This window comes from Dipodomys spectabilis, unplaced genomic scaffold, assembly GCF_019054845.1.
Source record: "Dipodomys spectabilis isolate Male_0828 unplaced genomic scaffold, ASM1905484v1 ptg000234l, whole genome shotgun sequence".
Lineage (NCBI taxonomy): Eukaryota > Metazoa > Chordata > Mammalia > Rodentia > Heteromyidae > Dipodomys > Dipodomys spectabilis.
The window spans coordinates 10,557,060-10,579,517 of NW_024870911.1; the positions used below are offsets into that span (position 1 = coordinate 10,557,060).

A 22,458-nucleotide genomic window follows, 5' to 3' on the forward strand; every position below is an offset into this window, starting at 1 on the left:
AAAATGTCAGATGAGATCTGCCCAAGAATAATAGTCTAGGAGACATCCTGGGCTCTTTATGACTTCAAAGCTAGAACTGGAGGTTCCTAGCTTCCTGTTGTCACTTAACAGGGATAAAAATGACTTTAATTTTAACGTTAATAGCTATGCTTTCCACACTTGTTTAGTATCTTTTCTTCACAGGAGTCCAGAACATTATATATTAATATAATGCCATTAACTATTCAGTGAGAGGCAGGGTGACCAAAGGCAGTGAGAAGAAAAGGAACTGGAGAGGTCCAGGAAGAGGTAGAAGGTGCGGGAAAGGGAAGGCAAGGGAGGGAAGGAGGGAAGAAGAGAAGAAAGAGGAGCGGGAATGAGAGAGGGGGAGGTTTTATAATGTACATATGAAAATTTGGAGTGGTCATTTTCCCTGAATATCAGCTTAGTGCTGTGTTCTGGTACCTTTCTTTGTAAAACTGGTACCAGAAAAACTAAATATGAACTAAATGTCTTCTTTGTGGGTGAATCCCAGAATCCCATCCTTGTACTAATGTCCAGTTAGGCTGAGGGTTAAGAAGCATAATTTAGTTTAATATCATTTGTCTTCTTTGAGTAACCTACCTTGAGAAAAATGTGATTCACTTTTTTAAAATTTGAGTTCTTTCAGAGACATTATCTTAAATAGTGTAAACTCAAGAGATTGCTATTGATCTTTAAATTAGTAACAGAAATTGCAGGTTTAATTTTAAACAATGAATAAGGCATTTTCTAATAAATATTTCTGGTCCTGGAATGTTTCGGTACATGCAGACACACAATTTGAGTATTTTCACTTATATCTAAGAAATAATTTTCAGGGATTTTTTTTTTTTTTTGGTCAGTTGTGGGGCCTGAACTCTAGGCCTGGGCACTGTCCCTCAGCTCTTCAGCTCAAAGCTAGTGCTCTACCACTTGAGCCACAGCACCACTTCCGGCTTTTTCTGCTTATGTTGTGCTGAGAAATCTAACCCAGGGCCTCATGCATGCAAGGCAAGTGCTCTACCACTGAGCCACCTTCCCAGCCCTAATATTCAGTATATTAAAAATCACTATTAGCCACTAATGATAGCTGGTGTGTGTGTGTGTGTGTGTGCGCGTGCACGCGCACACACACACGCATGCTGATTCTGGGCTTGAATTCAGGGTTTGGGTGCTGTCCCTGAGCTTTTGTGCTCAAGGCTAGCATTGCACCACTTGAGCCACACCTCCATTTTTTTTGGTAGAGTTGAGTCTCACAAACTGCCTAGACTGGCTTTGAACCATGATCTTTAGATCTCAGTTGCCAATGCCCAGTAAGATAATATTTTATGATAGAAACTCAGAGTTCTGCAATTACATATGTGTCTGTTATTGGAAAATAACTATATATGTGATTATAAAATAAAAATCATTAGTATTTGGACGTTGATTCAGTATAGAACTACCAATAAGTATTACAAATTTCATAGTTTTTTCAGTCATTTCACAACTATCCAGTGGCTATTGTGTATGGACCAATGTGCCAAATATTGGTTATGTGATTAATTAGAGCCAGTTTTGTGACTATTTATTTAAATAGAAGATGACAGTCAGCCAACAGGAAATATAAAAATAAGAGAAGATCTGTACCTAGATAAGTCTGAAATATGTAGATTTCCTTAAGGTATATTCTGTAATAAATCAGTGGCCAGTCTTCAGTCTTACAATTCAAGACACTTGTTTGCTTCTTGGTTTCCTTCTCCATTGTTAGAGCATCCTGTGGCCACAAGAAAACTACTTGTCTCTTTCAAGTTTCTCTTCTGAAAATCGGAAAATACTTTGTCCTACTTCATTGGTTTATTTATTAAAAAAGAGTTATGATATAAAAGATTAGGTGCATAATATGGTGCTAGGCATATACAATATTCAATGTTTGCTCACTGATTATCTGCATGGTTTTAATATAGAGAAGACATATACTTTTATAGAAAAACTACACAATTATGTTGATTCAAAAATATTAAACATGTAAGAAAATATGAATAGTAGCACACTTTTTCTTTACATACCTGAAGTTAAATATCAGAAGACAAAGATGACATGTTCCTTCTTTCCTTAAATTTATACCATTAATGTTGCCAATCAGATTTGGTTGTTTTGTCTAAACAAAGGTCTTTTAACCCAGTTAACCCACAAAAACTTGTATTTTTGAGTGATAAAAAGTTTTGGAGAATGTTAGCAATTCAGGAATTTGGATTTAAATCAACATTAAAACAGGAAAGAAAAAAGGAAGAAGGCAGCAGGACAGGATTCGCAGGTGTTACCTTAGTTTTTTATGTATTCTGGGATTCTGTGAGTTAATGCTGTTAATGTTTTATTTCGATCTCAAGATGAAGTATTTTATCTCTATAAAGATTTGTCTGGATTTGCTATCATGATTTGGATGAGGCATGGTTTTTGTGTGTATATGGGAGTCTGCATACAATAAGAATTGTGGGTGAAGCTACTGGTATCCTACTCACTCTTTTTCTTCTTCTTCTTTTATAAAATATCCCCCAACTTTCTGGTTTTGCTTTTTCTACCTGCACACATTACTGTAAAACTATCTGTGAATCCAAGTTCTGACAGATAAAACATATCAAAAGAATGCCTGGAAGGTGCTCCTACAAAGTGCCTGATTTTTTTTTTATCTTTTTCTCTATTCTGTTTTGTTAATATGGATGTGATAGCTCCATACCAGTAACACACTTCAGAGCTTAGGAAAGTTGAAGGAACTATGTGCTAAGAGCTGCAGAGCAATGAAGGTCCTGTGACATTGTGTTGGCCATTCTAGCCCTCCAGACACTTTTACAAAGATTTCTCCAAAAACCCCATTCTTTGTAAGCCACTATTAATTTATGTTAAATGTTACTACTCATGACGAAAGCTAAGCCTAAAAGACAAAACCATAATAAAGAAGTTGTTATACATAGTAGAATATGGACTACGTTAAAATCCAAATTCTTTTTCTCCATTGCATTTTTATAATGTGTCAGCCCTTGAGGTAGATCTTTTTCTTTGCAGTATGCTTGTTGTAATGTTTTTCTTTTTCAATGTCTGATCTCTTATAAAGTCATATCAACACCTGTAATTATTAATTAACCTTTCTGAATTTAAAAACTTGTCTTAGGTTCAGCTTTTAACGTCATGAAGGATGGCCCTATTTTAAAAAAAATGAGACTCTTTCTTTCCTATATTGTTAGGCAAGCGAAGCCTTTCTCTTTATATAGAATTTTTACAGCCTTCTCTGAAAATATCAGCAGCTTCTTGGAATTTATATGCATATTGCCAAATGCATTTCTTCCAATTTATTTTACCTTTTCTATAGATGGTCATCCATCTACCATCCTTAATTTCCATGGTATTTTTGTTCCTTCTTTACCTTTTTAAAATGGAGACTATATTTTCTTTTCTTTTCTTTTTTTCTTTTTTCTTTTTTAGTCCATCATGGGGCTTGAACTCTGGGCCTGAGCGCTGTCCCTCAGCTCTTCAGCTCAAGGCAAACGCTCTACCACTTGAGCCACAGTGCCACTTCCGGTTTTCTAGTGGTTTTATTGGAGATAAGAGTCCCATGGGTGTTCCTGCCCGGGCTGGCTTTGAACCGTGATCCTCAGATCTCAGCCTCCTGAGTAGCTAGGATTATAGGCGTGAGCCACCGGCGCCTGGCGGAGACTATATGTTTTAAGAATGGGGAATGTGTAGTGGTTTGAGAAATCAATAAAAGAATTCTGTTTCTGTGCTCCCTCCTTTTAATCAGTTAGGCTTGCTCCATTAGCGCAACGTAATAGACGACCCTAAGGTCTCACCACTGTACTTACCACTCCTCCTTGCCATTTATTCTCCATCTGTGGCACGAATGGGACAGCTTTGTTTCAGATGCTGCTTGGCTTCATCTCTGCTACACATGTCTCTCATTCCTCAAGGGCAGCTGCCCAGTTCACGTTTCCTCCCTAACAGATGGCAGAAGAGCAAGAGGACTGAGCACAAATACGTGATGCCACTTACAGCCTCACCTCACTACCGTCTGTCTGTCACTCATGCCAGAGTCATTGGGAGACATTGTAAAGTCAAATGCTACACAGAGAGTGTAGATCTATAATCTGATTGCAAGAAACAGAAAGATTTGAAGCATTGCGTCCTACTTCCATACCATTAGGTGTGGTTATGTTTCTCTTGATATCCATCACACACCAGTGTGCAGTCTTTTGAAACATGACAGAATCATCTAATTCTGACTTTAAATTGCAGAAATATATGTTTGAACTTCAAATTGGAGACTTTTATATCTTTATAAAGAGAGATTTGCATTTTATGTTGTTACGATATGAATGGTTTGGTTAGTTAACTGAATTCTATACTGTAGGTATTTAACTAGCTCCAAATTCCAGGACCAGCAGCTAATATTCCAAAGTGCAATTTGGGTCACTTTTGCTTCTGATGACTGATATCACAGTTTTAAGGCCTAGCTGATCTTACTTAATGGATAAAATGAAGACAGTGGTTAACTTTACTGCCTCAGACTTTTCCAGCTCAGTGATGCTTTGAGAATGGTGCTAAAAATACCTTGCTCAACAGAGTGCAGTTGCTGTATGTGACTGCCATATACTTTGGGTTCTCTGTGGGCATAAAATACGACAGCACCATGACAGGCTGCTCCACTCATTGTTAGAGGTCAGGTAAATTATTAATATGTGCTTAAGCTTTTAAATAGTCTATTGTTCATGCCTTCAGATCACAGTTTGGAGCTAGAAGCACTAATCAAGATGATTTGTTGGCTACTGCAGTTTCATACTACTACATAGTAGATGACTAGACACAAATACAAGTCATTATGGTTGGCCAGTTTCTAAGAATTTTGGTAGAGACAGACATTTGCTGCTCACACCATACCCCTCTACTCCTCCACACTTTCTGGTTCCATTACAGCTGGATAGGGCTAGACAAAAACACTCGACATTTTCTATGAGAGAAAAATAATTTAATGTAATAGCTAATGCCCGAACCATGAGTTAATTTTTTTTTTACTGTGTTACAGTTTTTCTAAGGCAGCAGGTCTAGCAATTTTGTTTCAAATAATAAAGATCAAATTATTTCAGGTACATGACTATCATTAGAATAACTTCAAGTCAGAGCACTGGAAAATAGGTTAAATCACCCCTCAGTAGACTGCATAAATATATTGCTTTTTTCAGTAGTTTCCTTATCTGTAAGATGGAAATGACTGCTGTACACACTAGAACAAATTAGGGCATATCATAAAATGAGCTCTATTCCTTGTTTTTTCAGTACTAGCACAAGCTGTGTGAGAATCCAGAAGTGCTGTACTCCAGGTGGTAGCACAGTGACCCAGCCTTAGTCCTATCCTCTCCACATGTGGCTTCCAGATAAACAAAATGAGGAGAGGAAAACAGAGTTAGGAGATGGCATGCTGGCTCATAAGTGCATTGGCCAGGCAGCATCCTATTACCTCTAAGCCCTTTTTCCCTAGCTTCGACCAGAAATGATCACATTAGTGATATGCTGCTATCGGAATCAAAGAAGCTGCATCTGTTCCTCTTCTCTGAAAGTATCATAGAGGCAGTTTGCTAAAAAAAGAAGAAAAGTGTGTCAAAATCATGCCTGCCAGCACCCTTTTCGGATATGTGAGGAGTTTCTCACTGTGGAGAGCCAGAGTTGGCTTTCCAGAAACTCTTTCCAACTTAGCAAGAGCTACATACAAGCTATCTTCTCACATTCCTCAAGTGTGAATTCCCAAGAGTCTCCTCAATATAATTGTGGACAGATTCAACCCCTAAACCAGTATGTTGGAATAGAGGAATGTCAAAGTGGTGTTCGCATGAGGGTACAATGCTCTCCTATTCCTACTGTTTCCACAAAGCACTGTATCTGTGTTTTATTTTGTTTTTGTTTCTTTAGCCTATCATTCCCCTTACCTCTTTATAACTTAATTTATAATACATACCTACCTAACAAAAGAAATGGACATTTCATTGTGTTTTATTCATCAGATATCTATTTCAAGATGACCATCAATATTGGTACCTCTACTTGAATTCCTTTTATTAAAGCTAAGTTGGATGATTTACATGTTGGTGTCTCCTACTTTTCTTGATATGAAGTCTCTGACATTGGTTTACGTAAAGACAGCTTGCAAATGTGTGTTACTTAATAGTGCCTGAGAACAGTCCAGGCTGTAGCCAAGTATGTGTTTGAGAAAATCCTTCTTTTACTCTTAAGCCAAAGGAAAACGAAAAATTTATTTGGAAGGTTTCCATGTGTAGAAATTCAGCTCATTATATTTTTTCATTTGGTGTGAGGACAAACATACATTGATGGAGGTCTGTGGAAGTGCTTTGATATCATGGAATATCAGAAATAATTTTGGAAACATTAATTTATAGAGGATAGGGAAGTATGATAGCAATACCATTATGCTTGTTTTTAAATATGACTGGAATTCTTCTCATGGTAGCTGTTTGATCTTGATCACATAATTTCTCATCTTGCTTGTAAAATGGGATATTTTGTTCCTATATTACTATGTAACATCATTAGTAAAGAAAAGAAAGCAGAAAATATTACTTCTGCATTATCTTTATTTTGAATTTCTTTTTTTCAGAACTAGAGGGATAAAGAATTAGTTTGAAACTACATATACATACACACAATTAGATAACCCATTTAGAAAGACTGAAAATCAATATGTTAAGATTTGTTAAGATTTGCTGTTTTACTGTGTGAGAATAAATAAATGAATTTCGAGGTTTTTGTACTTGTTCTACCTATGAAATGATTTAAACTCTACCCCTAATTTATTGTGTAGTGTTGGGTAAGACACTTTACACCCATAGGTCTATGTCCTTTGAGGAAATAAATTAACTGAATATGAATGAATTCCAAGGTTCCTTCCACTCTTTGTTAATCTATTGATTATATATAAATCTGAGCCTTCCAATTTTTTAATTCTTACATTGCTGACCCTAGACATTTTCAAAGCATTAGTTTTTACATTAATGCAAAAAGACATCTTCAGAAACTGAGACCTCAAGACAAAGTGTTCAGTGTAGTTTAACTTGTGTAAAACTTGATTACACAAATTCAATGCTGTTTCATTTGTTCAGCAGTGCCTACAGTAGATTAAATGGTGAATTAGAAATGGCTAGATTATGAAACATTCTGAATTCTCCCTTGAGTTTGTCATGTTTTCTTGGATTAAAATATATTACTATCTCAATATTTATAATAAGTTCTTATTGATAAAATCATAAACTCATTGAAAATGCCAGTTGGTTCTTAAAACCATTACTTCCAGTTCATACAGCATCTTTTATTGCTTAACATCCATCCCTCGAGAAGGAAGGAAAAACTCACATCTTTCTAGTAGAAACCATTGCCAAAAGGTTCCTGTTGCCATTGAGTAAAATTCTTCCTTCATGGAGAATATCATTGTTGTTGTTGCTTTCTAGAGTAATACTGAATAATGCCCATCCTTTGTGTGTATTAAGCTTTCTTGTGTGTATCAATCCTTTCTGTAACTGCCTTTCTATTATCTCTCACTCTCACATTGTTTTCTTTTATTTTTCTGTATGGAAATTATAATCTGATCCAAGACAATCCCAATAGATAGTTTTGCAATAATCTGTAACAGTTGCACCTCCTTTCATTCTGAAAAATTCCTGATTGGGCAATAGTTATCTGCCTAACTTGCAGATGCATAAATATAAGGGTTCTCTATGAAGAAAGAGCAAAATTTTGTATATAAATAATCTTACACATAACAGTTTGGAATACTTCTTTTAGAAAAAGAATTTTAACTTTAGTTCGAATTACTAATTCTTTTTCTGAATGTTAGAAAGAACCTTGCTTGTTGACCAGGTTGGCATTTTTTCATTATCTACCTTAAAATAGTAGAATGGGAGTGGGCTCTTACACTGAATAAAAGAACATTTAGCCATTGTCTTTTGAGGAGCTTCTTTGTTTTATATCCCAATCCTTAGTAAGTCATGATGATTTAGAATCATCAGTACGTTAAACGTGAGAGAAATCCTTGAACTTTAATTAAGAGTGTGAGTGTAACTTGTGAGGGCTGACCAACAACCATTGTGTGAAGAGTGGTGGGAATTGTCTGCAGCCAGAAAACAGGGAATTTAAAGGACATAGAAGGCCAATCACCAAAGTATAGTGCTAGAGAAAGATCTCCATGGAAACTGTTGTGATGACCCTGTGTAGCGCTGATTTGGTCAGTGTTTTTATGTCTAAGAACAAATTGTCCTAGGAAACAGGCTGTACTGTTTACCTACCATCTCCTGCACAGAGAACCACTGATTTATTATCCTCTAGACAAGTAGCTACATTAACCAAAGCACAAATATGAGAAAGAGACTTCTTGTAGAATACCCAAGAAAATTTAAAATCAATGTCTTTCAAACTCCACTAATTTAATTTTGTCACTTGCGTGCATTGGATTTAAATGCAATCATTTATAATTAAAGAAAAGACAAATATAATTCAATATGCATCACCATTTTAAAGCATGGACAACCATAGAGAGTCAATTTTAAAATTTTATGCTGAAGTTTACATTTTAAATTCTCTTTCAACGGCACTAATATAAATCACTTTGGCAATATGTTTCTTGAATTTGCATAATGACAGAGCATGACAAGATCAGTTATCATTTTTAATTACAGAGCTTTCTGGCGCTTGATTGTCACCACATCTGTGTGTGCACACTTTCCAAAGCCATGGTGACATCAGATGCATACATTTTTCTGAACCAAAGAAATAAACTCCTCTCTGAGTCATGTAGTGATTATTGTTAACAAGGAGCAAAAATTGTAGGCCACTATAAATAATGAAACGATTCCACAAAGATACCTTTAAATTTTTTTGTGTGTAAAGATAATGTATGGGGGGGGGGTGGTTTATGGTTACATTAGTCAGGTAAAGATTCATTTCTTTGGGGAAAATATCACCCCTACCCTCACTCTCTCCTAGTTTTTCCTTCTCATCACTACCCACAAGTTGTATAGTTCATTTTCAACCTATTGCTAGTGAGTACACAAAAGCATGTTAAAGAAAACGTTTTCTGTAGAATTGGCACATAGACTTTTTCTTACACTGTTGGCTTGTACATACTGCCCTCTGTCTACAAAATTTAAGAAAAAATATTTTTCTTCTATGAGTCATCTAGGAAAAAAGACATTTGAAAATATAATTGTTATGAATATTTATGTTCCATAGTTTTCTAAACTTTTATTTCTAGGGTAACAGTGGCCACTTTCAATCTAACGCAACTGATGTTTCTAAATGTCACTCATGAGTAGGGTTTTGGAAGTTGAAACACACACACACACACACACACACACACACACATACATACATACATACATACATACATACATACATGCATACATACATACATACATATATCATGACCAGGTCATCAGCTATTTGAACAGTTCCCTGACTGGGTTGTGTTTGCTTCTGAGATGGGTAAGGAGTGAGGAGGAGAAACTGCTAAATATCTTCATGAGAATACTGAGGACTAGTCTGAGAGATGAAGACCTTGAGATATCCACGGATGTCAAAAAGGTAAAAGTGTTTCCAGAGGTGATGTTAAGAGCTCCTTTTTCCCTTCCCTGCTGCTCACTCAGAGCATCTCTCTTTCCTCTCACACTTCCATTCCAATAGACTCAAAGAGCAAGAGAGACTTATTAAACGTCCAGGTGTTAGTTCTGCCTGCCTGCCTGAAATCTGAATGCCATATTCTTAACCCAAGATGACACTTTGACAAAGAAAAAAAACAACTCAGAAAACCTCTTGAAAGAGCATTAAAAGATATCAGGATATTGAGTACCTTCAACACCACTACAATACCGTACCCCCTAGGCTAGTGTGATCATGCAGATTCTCTGGGCTTCTTCCAGGAGCCCTGCCTTTCTTAGTCTGTGGTGATTGTGTCCTTAGGATACTCTAGTAAGTGGTCAGGTGAGAAAACCAATATTCAGAACATCAGAATGTCTTCTCTCCTATTTGAAAACTCCTTTAAAACAGTTTAGTTTGGCTAAGGAAAAACACAAATGAAGTATATTCACATAAGCTAGGATTGAAAATAAAAATTGAAAGACATCATAATAAAAAATGTTTAGCAAAAAAGACAAGAGCATGCAGTATTCTGGTATACTGAAGGAGGGTAATGTTCATTGTAAAGTACGTATGGAAAAAAATGCAGTAATTATTTAATAACTACCTATTGCTTGCCCAAAAAATGTAAGAGTAGTAAACATTTTATGCTGATCTCCTTTGAAGAAGCAATATCCTTGACAATTGCAGACAAATTGAGAATACTTGATGTATTTTCTTTAGATAGGGTTCTAACAAACTTTTATAGTAGCTGAATAGAAAGTGAAAGATTTAGAGTCTGCATCTAGCAATCAAAGTGATGACTAAGCCAATTTATCTTTGCATTGATCTTCCTTGCCATATATATTTCATTTATTTCCTAATCTCTCCAATATCATATTATTTAAGAGTTAAATTATCACTCTAATAAAATATAGTGTGAATAGAAAATGCCCACTTCAAATTCTTTTCATCCTTTATACACAATCCTAAAGTTGTTATTTGGAGATAAGAGTCTCATTGACTTTTCTGCTTAGGCTAGCACCTACCTGGATCCTTATTTTAGGAAGAGGGAGGGAGGGAGGGAGGGAGGGAGGGAGAAAGGAAGGAATGAAGGAAGGAAGGGAGGGAGGGAGGGAGGGAGGGAGGGAGGAGGGATGCAGGGACGGAGGGAGAAAAGAAAGAAAAGAAAGGAGGAAAGAAAGAGAGAGGAAGGAAAGAAAGCCCTTGTTATGTTTAAATCAGACCAAATTAAAGTGATAAATAGACTTAAAAAGTAAATAAAAAATAGTCTTTGAAACTGACTTAAAATCTCAACTAGTAGACTTCTTAAAAGTTAATAATGAAGCCATGCACCAATAGCTCACAACTGTAATCCTAATTACTCAGGAGCCTGAGATTTAAGGATCATAGTTAAGAAGCCAGTCTGAGAAGAAAAGTCCAGGAGTCTTTATTAACAACTAACCACAAAAAAGTCAAAAGTGGAGCTGTGACTCAAGGAATACAGCACCAAAAAGCCGACAGGCAGCATGTAGGCCCTGAGTTTAAGCCCCAGTACTGGCACACACATGAACACACACACATAAGTTACAACAGAAGAAAATGGTAGAAAATTTTTAAATAATAACATACATATCTTGTGAAAGCAAATTTGAGGGATTGAACTACGCTGGCTCCCTGAATGAACAAAGAATGAATTTCACTAAATTATTGGACCTTTTCCTATCTCTAACCTTTTTCTTTTAGGAATCCTTAGATCCCAATCCTTAGATCTCAGCCTCCAAGTAGATAGGATTACTGGCATGAGCCACTGACACCTGGCCATATGATCAATTCTTATGGGATCTTAAGAATATCATTTTTATGGGATTTTAGTAGGATTTATCCATAAATTAGACCCACTTTTTTTTTTTACCAAAAACATTATAATTTGGTATAATGATTTTATTAATACAAAGTATTTTCCTACTCATGTAGTGCAAAGTTTAAAGTTAAAACATGGAAACAGAAATTCTGGTCAGAAATCAAGCTACATAGAAACAATACTTTGCAAGAGATATATATGATTGCATGAAATGTTCAGGTTTGAAGTGTCCATATTAAGAAAAAAAGTGAATGCAATTCTTGGATTGTCTTTTCACTGATGTTAGCTGTATGTGAATATTTACTTGAAAAAAATTATATGGGTCCTAAACCATTTGAGATTCTGTCCTTCTAAGTGAATGCTCTAGACTCGACTTACCATTTAGGATCGATGACTCTGAGTGTTTGGTAAGCTTGGCAAATAACTGTTAGGGCTTTCTTAAACTCAGACTAGAATTATTAGCCAGAGTTTCTTATGTATAATTCATCAAGGCAGAATCATATAAGGCAGTTTGGAGTTCAAAAGTACAGTATGGTATTGGCAGGTGGGTTTTGGCATACCCATTATTGGTACATTCGGGCCCTTGGATTTACAGTCTTTTAGTTTGTAAGTTTTCCAATATTTGGATCAGTGTGCACTCTATTATTCTACTAAGAAAAACTTCAGAGTTGAATGTAGATATGTGTTGTACCTCCTTTAGACCTTTTAATATCTAAGAGCACAGTGGATTTTGTTTTATTGATATATGTCAAGGCTTAGTCAAAATTTAATTTTCTTAATGTCAAAATCTTTGGTTGATCTATGGTGAGATAAAATTTACTATGCCCAAAAACTTTCTTGATGGTTTAATTATGCTCGTAAATTCTGAGACACCTCTATATTAGTTGTATAAATACATACAAATTTATATTCCAAGACATGCATTTGCTAATGACAACTGAGAAGCATCAATTTTGAATTCATTTATAGGAAATTTGACTTTTCATCTTAAGATGCTTTTAGGAATAGCATTTATTAAAATCCTGTGGTTTCATTGTTTTGCAATTAATTATGTTTTCAACCAAACATTTTGAAAATACTTTTTCTTAAAGTAGGAATCTGGATAAGCAAACTAAATCACGTTAGCCATCTGAGCTGTAAATCAATACCAGAAGCAATTTTACTGCTTTAGTAAATTATACCACCATATCTGAAGAATGAAGGAAAAGATATCCTCTATGAAATCACAGCAGATTGCTTGAAGACAGACCTACCATATCTGAGCCTTGCATACTGTATTATCTATTGTTTCCACAGACACCATGTTTTGTGTTTTGTACTACTCGCATAACTATGTAGAAGTGATCCAGAAAAGGAGATTCTGTAGAAAATTCTTCTAGCCATTTACTTCAGAGACAGAGATTCAGACTCATTCATATATTGTGTCCTTTTCCTTTCAGAATTCTTGGTATGAATTGCAATTTGTGGTTTCATTTTTTTAAGAATTGCATGAATATTTTAAATGCAATTTGGTACACTACATTATTGATCTTGCATTATTTATGTTAAAATTCTCCTTAATCATAAAGGCCTTGCAAAGTGCATGACATGGGGAGTGGGTCGAATTTCTTCTTTGTCTATAAGGTCATTAAGTCAGAGTCATGGCAGCAATAAATTTTCAGGGAAAGTGCATTGAGTTCTTCATACCTTGTTTATAGATATGAGGAAGTTAATAAGGAGACATGACAACCGAATAGAGCCTTAGTTTGGAAGGGATCCTAGGATAAAAAGGATATTAAGTGAAAGCTAAGGAAATGTGAAAAAAAAAACATATCGAATTTAGGTGATATTAATTCATGACTATTCATTTATTCTTTGTGATAAATATTCCATTCTAATATATGATGTTAGTAAAAGGAAAAGTTGGTTGTAGTGTATCTTGGGGTTATTAGAACTATATTATTTTAAAAAACATAAAACTTTACTAAAATTTCATCTGAAAGAAAATCTAGAAAGTTTTATGCTGAAGCATCTGCATAATAACCACTATTTATCTACAGGGGTTGTGTTTGTATTGGGCTTATTGGATTTTCTTTCACTTTTAGAGAACATATTGCATTCTACCTGTTCAAAATTAGCATTCTGTATATTATGCCAGCATTATCTTTAGATAGTGATATTGTTTCTGAGCTCTGTATTATCCATATTTATATTTCTAAACCAAGATGTATGATCTTAGGATTCAACTCTACTTGTAGAGTGATTGCAGGTATTAGCTCTTCTGTTGTACATTTTTAATGGGGTTATGTGCATATTGTAAGGCAAGATTTTTTCTTTGCTAAAATGCAATGTGTCATGCAGAAAGCTGAGTAATCATGATGATTCATTTCAACATTCATTCAATGGCATTTGCTAAACATCTGTTCCACTTTCCGATTAGACTAGAGGTGGGGAGTAAAAGGATGGTGTATCCCAAGCTTAAAGGGGAGAGGGGCAAAATAAACAGTTTCTGCTGGAAGCAGGATGGATTCTCAAGGCGGGGCCATTACTGATGACAGACTTACTGCCTCTCATTCCTTTGTCAGCTCAGTTCTTAATCCAATAGATATTTAAAGTATGACAGTATATAATTGGCTGTGTTCTAGCCACCTGGGGTCCATGCCCATAAACAAGGACCAATATTTTTATTCCTATGAAGCTCACAGTCTCTGAAAATTACAAAAAATGCCACTTTATCTTTGAATGCAGTCTAAATCCCTCTAGTTGCAATTAGAACATTTATTCATGTTTTACACATAAAATCTTTCTTATATTTGAGGCTAATAATGAGCCACTAAATCTTGTTCCTACTCTAATCCCAGAAAATCCTGTTTTCTACCAATGCATCCCGGATTCTGATATTTTCAACGTGATTTAGATTTGGTCCCTTCCTGTTTTGAATGGCAGTTCAGTTACTAAAAGTCAAAAGGAACATGGCCAAAATCCTCACACTGCCAGGCAATATCTACGATCTTTGCGTACATCATTTGACCGCACTGAGCCTGTTTTTCTCATCTATAAAATAAGAGTGATATTTTTACTTTCTACAATTACTATAAAGACTACAGATGATGTATATGAAATAGCTAGCCAGAGACTAAGCAAAGAGTAAGTTTCAAAAAGTAACAGCTCAGTATAAACTAATGAAGCTCCTTTTATTAAATATCCTGTTAAACTAAGTCTGTCCTGCTTATGTACCATTAGGTTTCTGTACCTAGCTATACACTGACATTTCTTACTTTTACTTCATTTCATAATCCCTCCTGGAATCATTAAGGCATATGTGTTGTCTGGAACAGTAGAAAATAATACAATCATTGCTTTGAAGCATACTTGCAAAACATGCAAACTTCTGCATCTATATTTGGAAAAAATAAAATGGGTTCTTGTTGCTATATAAAAAAAAAGAAAATAATACAGTCCTTTCCCACTCATACTAACTCTGTGTTATATAATGTACCCCTCGCTACCAGAGGGCCTAGGAACAGCTACCAATAATCCAATGGTTAATATTAATGCAATGAATTGTATGGATATTTACACTAAGTAGGTCAAATAAAGCCTTAACCACTCATCAGCTTTGGTCAGATTTTTTTCATTAAAAGAGTTAAAAAGAGCTATAGACAAAGGATTAATTTTGGTTAGCCCGCTGTGCCACTTGTTCAGATCATTTGGAATACTAGGTCTTTGTCAACAGTTTATTGACAATACCTTTTTACAAGTGTGCTTTAAAAATCCTCTCTAAGTCTCCAGTAACAAACTAGAGCAGAATTATTTTCCATCTCACAAATCTCTGACCACATTCTGGTATGTTTTATTTTCCATTCATTTACAAAAGCTATTTGTCCTTAAACTTGATTACTAACACATGGATAAGCTCTAAAATTAATCAAAATGCTTTATTTTGAGCATTACCTTACTATGGTCTGTGGTAAATACCCCGGAAGCTTTTTTCCCCCTTATTTTTCATTCTGTTCTAACTCATGATGACATGTTATCTTTTCTTTTGTATTAACTTCCCTCTAGCTGTGAAAATCTTGTTGTGCAATAATGCTATTAGAGATTTGGCAGTATTATATTTTATGTGTCAAAATCTTAACAAAAAAAAAATCTTGTTTTTCTTCAGAGAAAATATCTTTTTAAGCCAGTAGAGGGAGTCAACTTCAACTAAATGTAGCTTAGCCGAGATATTCAAAGGAAAAGTAAATGGGGACTTTTATTTGTTCATTTTTAAATGTGTAAACGTACAATTTTAAGTATCAACATAAAAACAACGTATTTGTGTATTTTTATTTTGGATAGACCACAAATTTCTTTTCAGTTTCATAAATCTTCACCTGTATTGTGTTTATCTATCTTTCATACTTTTTAAAATTTTCTTATAGTATGAAGTAGAAAAAGGATCTGAAATTAATATGAATGTAAAACATGCTTATTTTCAAGAGCTACACTGAAGCTGTTTTCTCTTAATAATTTAATGAATTGAAATTATTATTTAGCCCTGATATAGAACCATATCAAATTGTGCAATTAAACTTATATCAGTATCAATAAAAAAAAAAACACCTTTAAACTGCTGTTAAATCTGAAGATGGAAAGCCTATTGTCAGCTTTCTTAGAAACCAATTATGGATCCTCTGCAGACCATGCATACTAACCTCAGGCTGTTGGTGAAAGCTCCTGTCAGCTTCTTACCTGACAGTAGCAGTTTAGCAGCATTCTCCTCTCTACTTCTCTCCTCTTTGTCCCTGATTACATTATAGGCCTCGTCAAGGTTAGTTTAATCCTGCTGTATAGTTGAGAAAGTATTTGAGCAGTTTCATTAGCATATCTGGTGACTGGGCAGATCTAAGGACACATCCTGATTCCATGTCACAAACCTGTAAGCCTATGCAAAGTAAACACTGTTAAAAGTCCCATGTCACCTGGTCACCCTCTCCATCTTCTTCTGTGGCTGTCCCTGCCCACACACACAGTAGAGGCTGTTCTTCGCCAGACTGGCTGTTGTAGGATAAATATTTGCATAGTGAGAGAGAATCACTGAATCTAACTAATGAAGCCTCAGATGGATGCCCTGGGTTGTCATTGATAGCCTCATCAAAGACTTCAGTTAAAGAAACAAGTATTGCAAATTAAACTTTCCTAATAGAACTTACAGGTAAACCAATATAATATAACTCTTGGCATTGTATACTTTTACCATGGCCTTGAATTAAAAATGTATAAAAGACATTTCCTTACATTAGACTTGTAAAATATAAACAAAATTGTAGGCAAGAGTTAGGGTTTTTTTCCCCTCTTTTAATAAATGTTTTTCATTACCTGTAACTTTCCATATGTGATTTTTGGAGGAGCTGTTCCTGAATATGTTCAGTAAATATCCTTGTGAGAAAGCGTTGTGAGCTACCTCATTGCGTTCTCCCTACTGTGTGCTCATGCTGTGCAGGCTCTGTCTACACCCACTGACCACCTTAATTCACTTGAAAGACTCTTCAGTAGCTAGGTTCTAAAAGGATACCTTTTAGATGAACAAAATTATTAAAAATAGGGGTTATTATGCAAATACTATTTCTTCACAACAGAAGAGTATGAGAGGATGGCTAAAATGATGAAATATGAGATCCTACATTCAAACTCTCTCACACACACAGACACAAACACATACATATAAAACCTATATACAGGCAGGCTAGCAGGCTGCCTTGTTATCCTGAAAGCATAAAAAATGTTGTCAAGAAAGGGCACTGGAGTGCATGAACCTGTTGGCTATCTGTAGGATTGGAATGTTTTCTGCTCTAATGAAAACCACAGCTCTCAGCAGGTAAACTGCAGGATGTAGTTATTTAACAGGGTCAAGTTCATTTGGAGGTGGAAACCACTGAAGCTTCATCTCTCATGTCCGTTTGTCCTAGTATTTTGGCACCTCAGCCTGCTTCTATCTGTTTGATTTTAATTGCCCCTCACATATTCATATTAATTAATATAACTAATACATTAATATAATTAGTATTCATTTATTCCCTCATATATGTTTCAGCCTGTCAAAATAATAGGCTAAGTCAGCAGTAATGATAATTCCTTAGACCTCATAACTTACAATTTTGGGAAGCTGTCAGAGCAGCAGCTATCGTTTAAGGCCTGTGCTATCAGCTCAAATGCTTTTAATATGTGGGCCCTCCCAGAACAGGTGGACATTCATGTGGACAGAATGGAAGGCTACAGGGAGTCCACAGCATAGGCACTTTCAGAGATGGAGCTAGCTCTTAGGTAGAAAGGTGGCTTGTTGGTTTTCTTTTTCTCCTACTAAAAATTCTAAAACAAATCTTTCATGGATTTTTTTTATTGGTCTTATTCTCCATGGCAAACATTTCACAGTTCAAAGTAGTTCAACATGTGAGTTGTTTATTGTAAATCCCATGAGGATGTCAAGGGGTGGTGAGGCAGACAAATGGAGAGAAGAATGGTAGACACATACAGCCATTACATTCAACGTATGTATACGAAAATGGAGCCATGTGACGCGAGGGTCTAAGTAGAGTTGGGAAAGATGAGGGAGAATGATGGAATGGGAGACATGGATCAAGGTGTATTGTACTTATAAACTAATCTGTTGAATTGAAAACACTTTGTAAAGCTCCTTAAAGATAATAAAAAAATAGATAAAAACAGAAGTTCCCTTATACCAATAGTTAGTCTTAAAATGAAAAGCAACGTGAAATAATTGTGGTAGTGCTTCTCATCCCTAATGCTGCTGCGTTAGGCTAGTAGCTTCCTGCTTTCCCCCCAGGACTGTTCACACTCTGCCCTGGATATCACAACACTACAATATAAACAAATGTCTACACGTGAAAGGTTCCATGAAGGGTCTTATTCTTTCATTAACACGTTCATGGCATAACCATTATGCTTACGTACACTTCATTAGTCTTCTGCATTTCTTCCCTGAGCCTCTTTATGTTTAAGGCTAGAGCTCTACCACTTGAGCCAAAGCATCATTTCCAATTTTTCTGAGTAGTTTATTGGCAATCAGAGTGTCACAGACTTTCCTAGTTGGATTGGCTTGGAACCGCAGGCCTCATATCTCAGCCTCCTGAATAGCTAGAATTACAGGCATGAGCCACCAGCACCTTGCTTGTGCATTTAATAGTTAATAAGGATGTCTGAAATAATTTTTCACAAGATTACTTGGATTGTTTTCTTCCTTGAATTATGCTATTACTTTTTATCGACTTCAGAAGAGATCCTTACTCTTTCCTAGGCCTTCTCTGGTTAAATAGAATGATTTGTTAATTTAAACAGGAAAAATTTTCTGCCACCAATAAGCTATTAGTGTGCATAGCGTGCTGTGTTTCTCTGGGTCTCATTTTGCTTTGTAATGGTAACTGTTAATTGAGGTTGCCTTTATTACACTACCTCTACAGCCAGCCACTTTGTTGTAACCTATTTCCTAGTCATTGGATATGTACCTTCTCTGAAATATGATTTCTTTGGGCTTATAATATGCAAAAAGCAAGCCAGACACATGAACTCTTTCACAGAACTTGTGCTGTCATTACAAATAAAGATCAAAAATTACTGCCCTGAAAGCAGAACTCTAGGTATTTAAGCCATGACTGGAACTGTCAAGAGAACAAAAGAAATGAATTTAGCATAAGAGATGCCAAATTAGGGGAGCATTATTAAATGAAAACATCATTGCATCATGGTGAAAAGATGCATTTGGCTCTTCTCTGACAGATTATTTGAAATTTATTCCCCTGAAGAGTAAATCCAAAGTATCTAGTGGCACCTTTTAATGGAATTTCATGGATATAATAAAGCTAATATTTAAAATTTATCTCTACTGAGTATGTTGGTTCACGTAACTAGATAGAAATGGCAGAAATTCTACTCTTTCTGTGGCAATGTAGTATGAATTTGCATTCATTTTTCCCATCCTTTATGATCAGACTTCTCAAAGTGGACCTAGAATTCATGTTGCATAACCCAGCTATAGGAGGTTAGGATATCTTAAGCATTAGATTTTTGAGTGACTACATTCCTGTGGCACCAACATTCTTTTTTTTTTTTTTTTTTTGTCGGTCGTGGGGCTTGAACTCTGGGCCTGGGTGCTGTCCCTCAGCTCTTCAGCTCAAGGCAAGTGCTCTACCACTTGAGCTACAGCACCACTTCCGGTTTTCTGGTGGTTTATTGGAGATAGGAGTCTCACGGTCTCTCCTGCCCGGGCTGGCTTTGAACCGCGATCCTCAGATCTCAGCCTCCTGAGTAGCTAGGATTACAGGCATGAGCCACCAGTGCCCGGCTGGCACCAACATTCTTAAAATATCATTCTAACTTCCTATTGATCTAGAGCTCTAAAAAGAGAGTTGCTGAAGAAATAACTATATAAAGGCAATGTGTATGACCTCTGTTAAATTTGCATGAAACAAGCCATTTAAGATGGCTTGGGTAATTCAAGGAGGTCTAATTAATCAGGAAGTGTTTATTGAGCACCTACTGTAGGTGTGTATCTAACACTGATGAGCATGTAAGGTTTATTGCCCTCAGGGAAACAAAGCTAATGTTTATGAAACAACTTGAGATTAATTGTAGGAATAATTCTGGCCACTGCACTGTGGATGATAGGAGGAGCCCAGGGAAGAGAAACAGTGAAAGCAGGAGTCAGAGAAGTCTTCCTAGGGCTCACCTAAACAACCTGTGACTACCTCTGCTAATCTATATCTCTAAACTGGTAACAATAGTTGTTGCTAGAGAAAGCATCCTGGGAAGGTCTTACATATATATATATATATATATATATATTTATATATATAATAACATATATAACATCTATTGTATATATGATTGTTATTGTAAAAGTGATGTACAGAGAGGCTACATTTATATAAGTCAGATAATGAGTACATTTCTTTTTGAGCAGTGTCACCTCTTCTACCTCTTCCCTCACTCTTTCCCAGTTTTTCCTTCTAGTCCCCACTCACATGTAGTATAGTTCATTTTCAACATAGTGTCTAGCGAGTATCACTACTGCATTTGTTCACCCTTTGTTCCACCCTTTCTGCGCTCCTTTACCCTCCCAAAGATAGATAAATTTACAAATAAGACAAAGGTAATGAAAACAAAATAGCAAGGATATAAAACCTGTTTACATTTCTTGAAGTTCATTTCAATAAATATTATTTTATATGATCTTATGCGATTGAGCCTTTGTAATCCTCTCTTAAGAATATGCTCCTTTGGTCTCACATAGCTCACAAGATAAATAGAAAGCCCACAAAATGGTAAAAGATTTTTACCAGCTATGCACCACACAAGGGCCTCATATCTAAAATATATTGAGAACTCAAAAAATTACCACCCCAAAAAATCCTCAAAGAAACAACAACTCAATTAGTAAATAGGCTAAAGACTTAAAGAGAGACTTCTCAGAAGAAGAAGTAAGAATGGCCAATAGACACATGAATAGTCAACAACTCTGGCTGTACAAGAAATGCAAATCAAAATAACTTTGAGATTCCACCTCATATCAGAATGGCCATGATCAAGTAAACTGATAATAACAGATGCTAATGGGGATATGGCCAAAAGGAAACACTACTACATGTTGGTGCAAATGTAAACTAGTTCAATGACTCTGAAAGCATTGTGGAGGTTCCTCAAAAGACTAAACTTAGAGCTTCCCTATGACCCAGTAATCCCACTCCTGGGCATTTATCCAATAGACCACAAACAAGACCACATTAAAGCTACCAGCAAAACCATGCTCATTGCAGCATTGTTTACTGTAGCCATGGTCTTACTTGTTAATTGTACTTCTGAATAGACAAAATACAATTTGCATCTCTCTTATGTATATTTCCTGGTGACAAATAAAACATGTGTTCTTGTGCCTGACTCCTTCATGCAGTGCATTCTGCAGGCACAGCCTTCCTACAGGGGACTCAGTGTTTTCCACACGGCTACTGACATTGACAGAATACGTGTCTTTGACCTAGGACATACTAGCTAGTCCTGTGGATGTGATGCTAAGCCATTATTTTTCAGTATCAGCTCTATTAATTACAAAGTGGAATCCCTTGACACATCCCTTTTGTTTCGGACCTTGGATGAGGAAAAATAAAAAGTTATTGTACCATTGAAGACTCATCAGTACTATTTCATTGCATATTTGCAACAGTCAATATGAGTTGGTTTTAGGTACCAGAATTCTCTTCTGAAGAAAATACTTTCTTATTTTTGTGTACCCAAATTCAGTTACTTTGGGAGAAAGATAGTACTTAGTGAGTGCTTGCTCATTAAAGACATATCAATGTCTATGAGGTGGGCATTGCTATTTTTCCCACTTACAAAAATCCATCTTATAGCACAGTAGGAATAGCTGTTATGAGTTCCCACCCAAGGCAGTCTTAATCTAGAAATTGTTCTTCAAAAAAATCAAAGAAAGAAATAACTAAGTTTATTATTTTCAGTAGTAGAGATCCACTCTATCTTGGAGTTTCTGAGCAACTGGGTAAGTCAGATAGACTCAAACCCCTAAAGTAATAGGCTGAAAAACCACAGTGAAACCAATGATGAGAGGAATTGAGGAGGGAGGCAGTTCTTAATTTTAACGGGACAAAGGAAAACATAATACCCAGAAGTTAAAGAAGTCCCCTCCTGCCCCCTTCTTCACCCCCGCAATACAAATTTGGAAATCCCCACCACACTTTCTAGGAACAAAATTCTAGAGAACAAAAACAGAAGAAAAGGAAATACTTAGACTGGATATCTAGTCTAAAAGTTAGCATGTTGGTGTCCAAATCGACAGAATGAAGACAATTGAAAAACAACTATCCTGGGAAAAACTAATTAAGCTCTGGGGAATTAGAGACCTAGTGATACTATTAATAGTGGATGTCCCATATGCAATTGAGAACCTAGAGAGGGTACAAGTA

General features: G+C 35.9%; 1 protein-coding gene across 6 annotated transcripts in view; it reads left to right on the top strand.

Moving 5' to 3' along the window:
- The window catches only part of Grip1 (glutamate receptor interacting protein 1), a 607,772-nt gene that overhangs the window by 313,391 nt on the left and 271,923 nt on the right, over window positions 1–22,458 (top strand). The window lies entirely within an intron of this gene.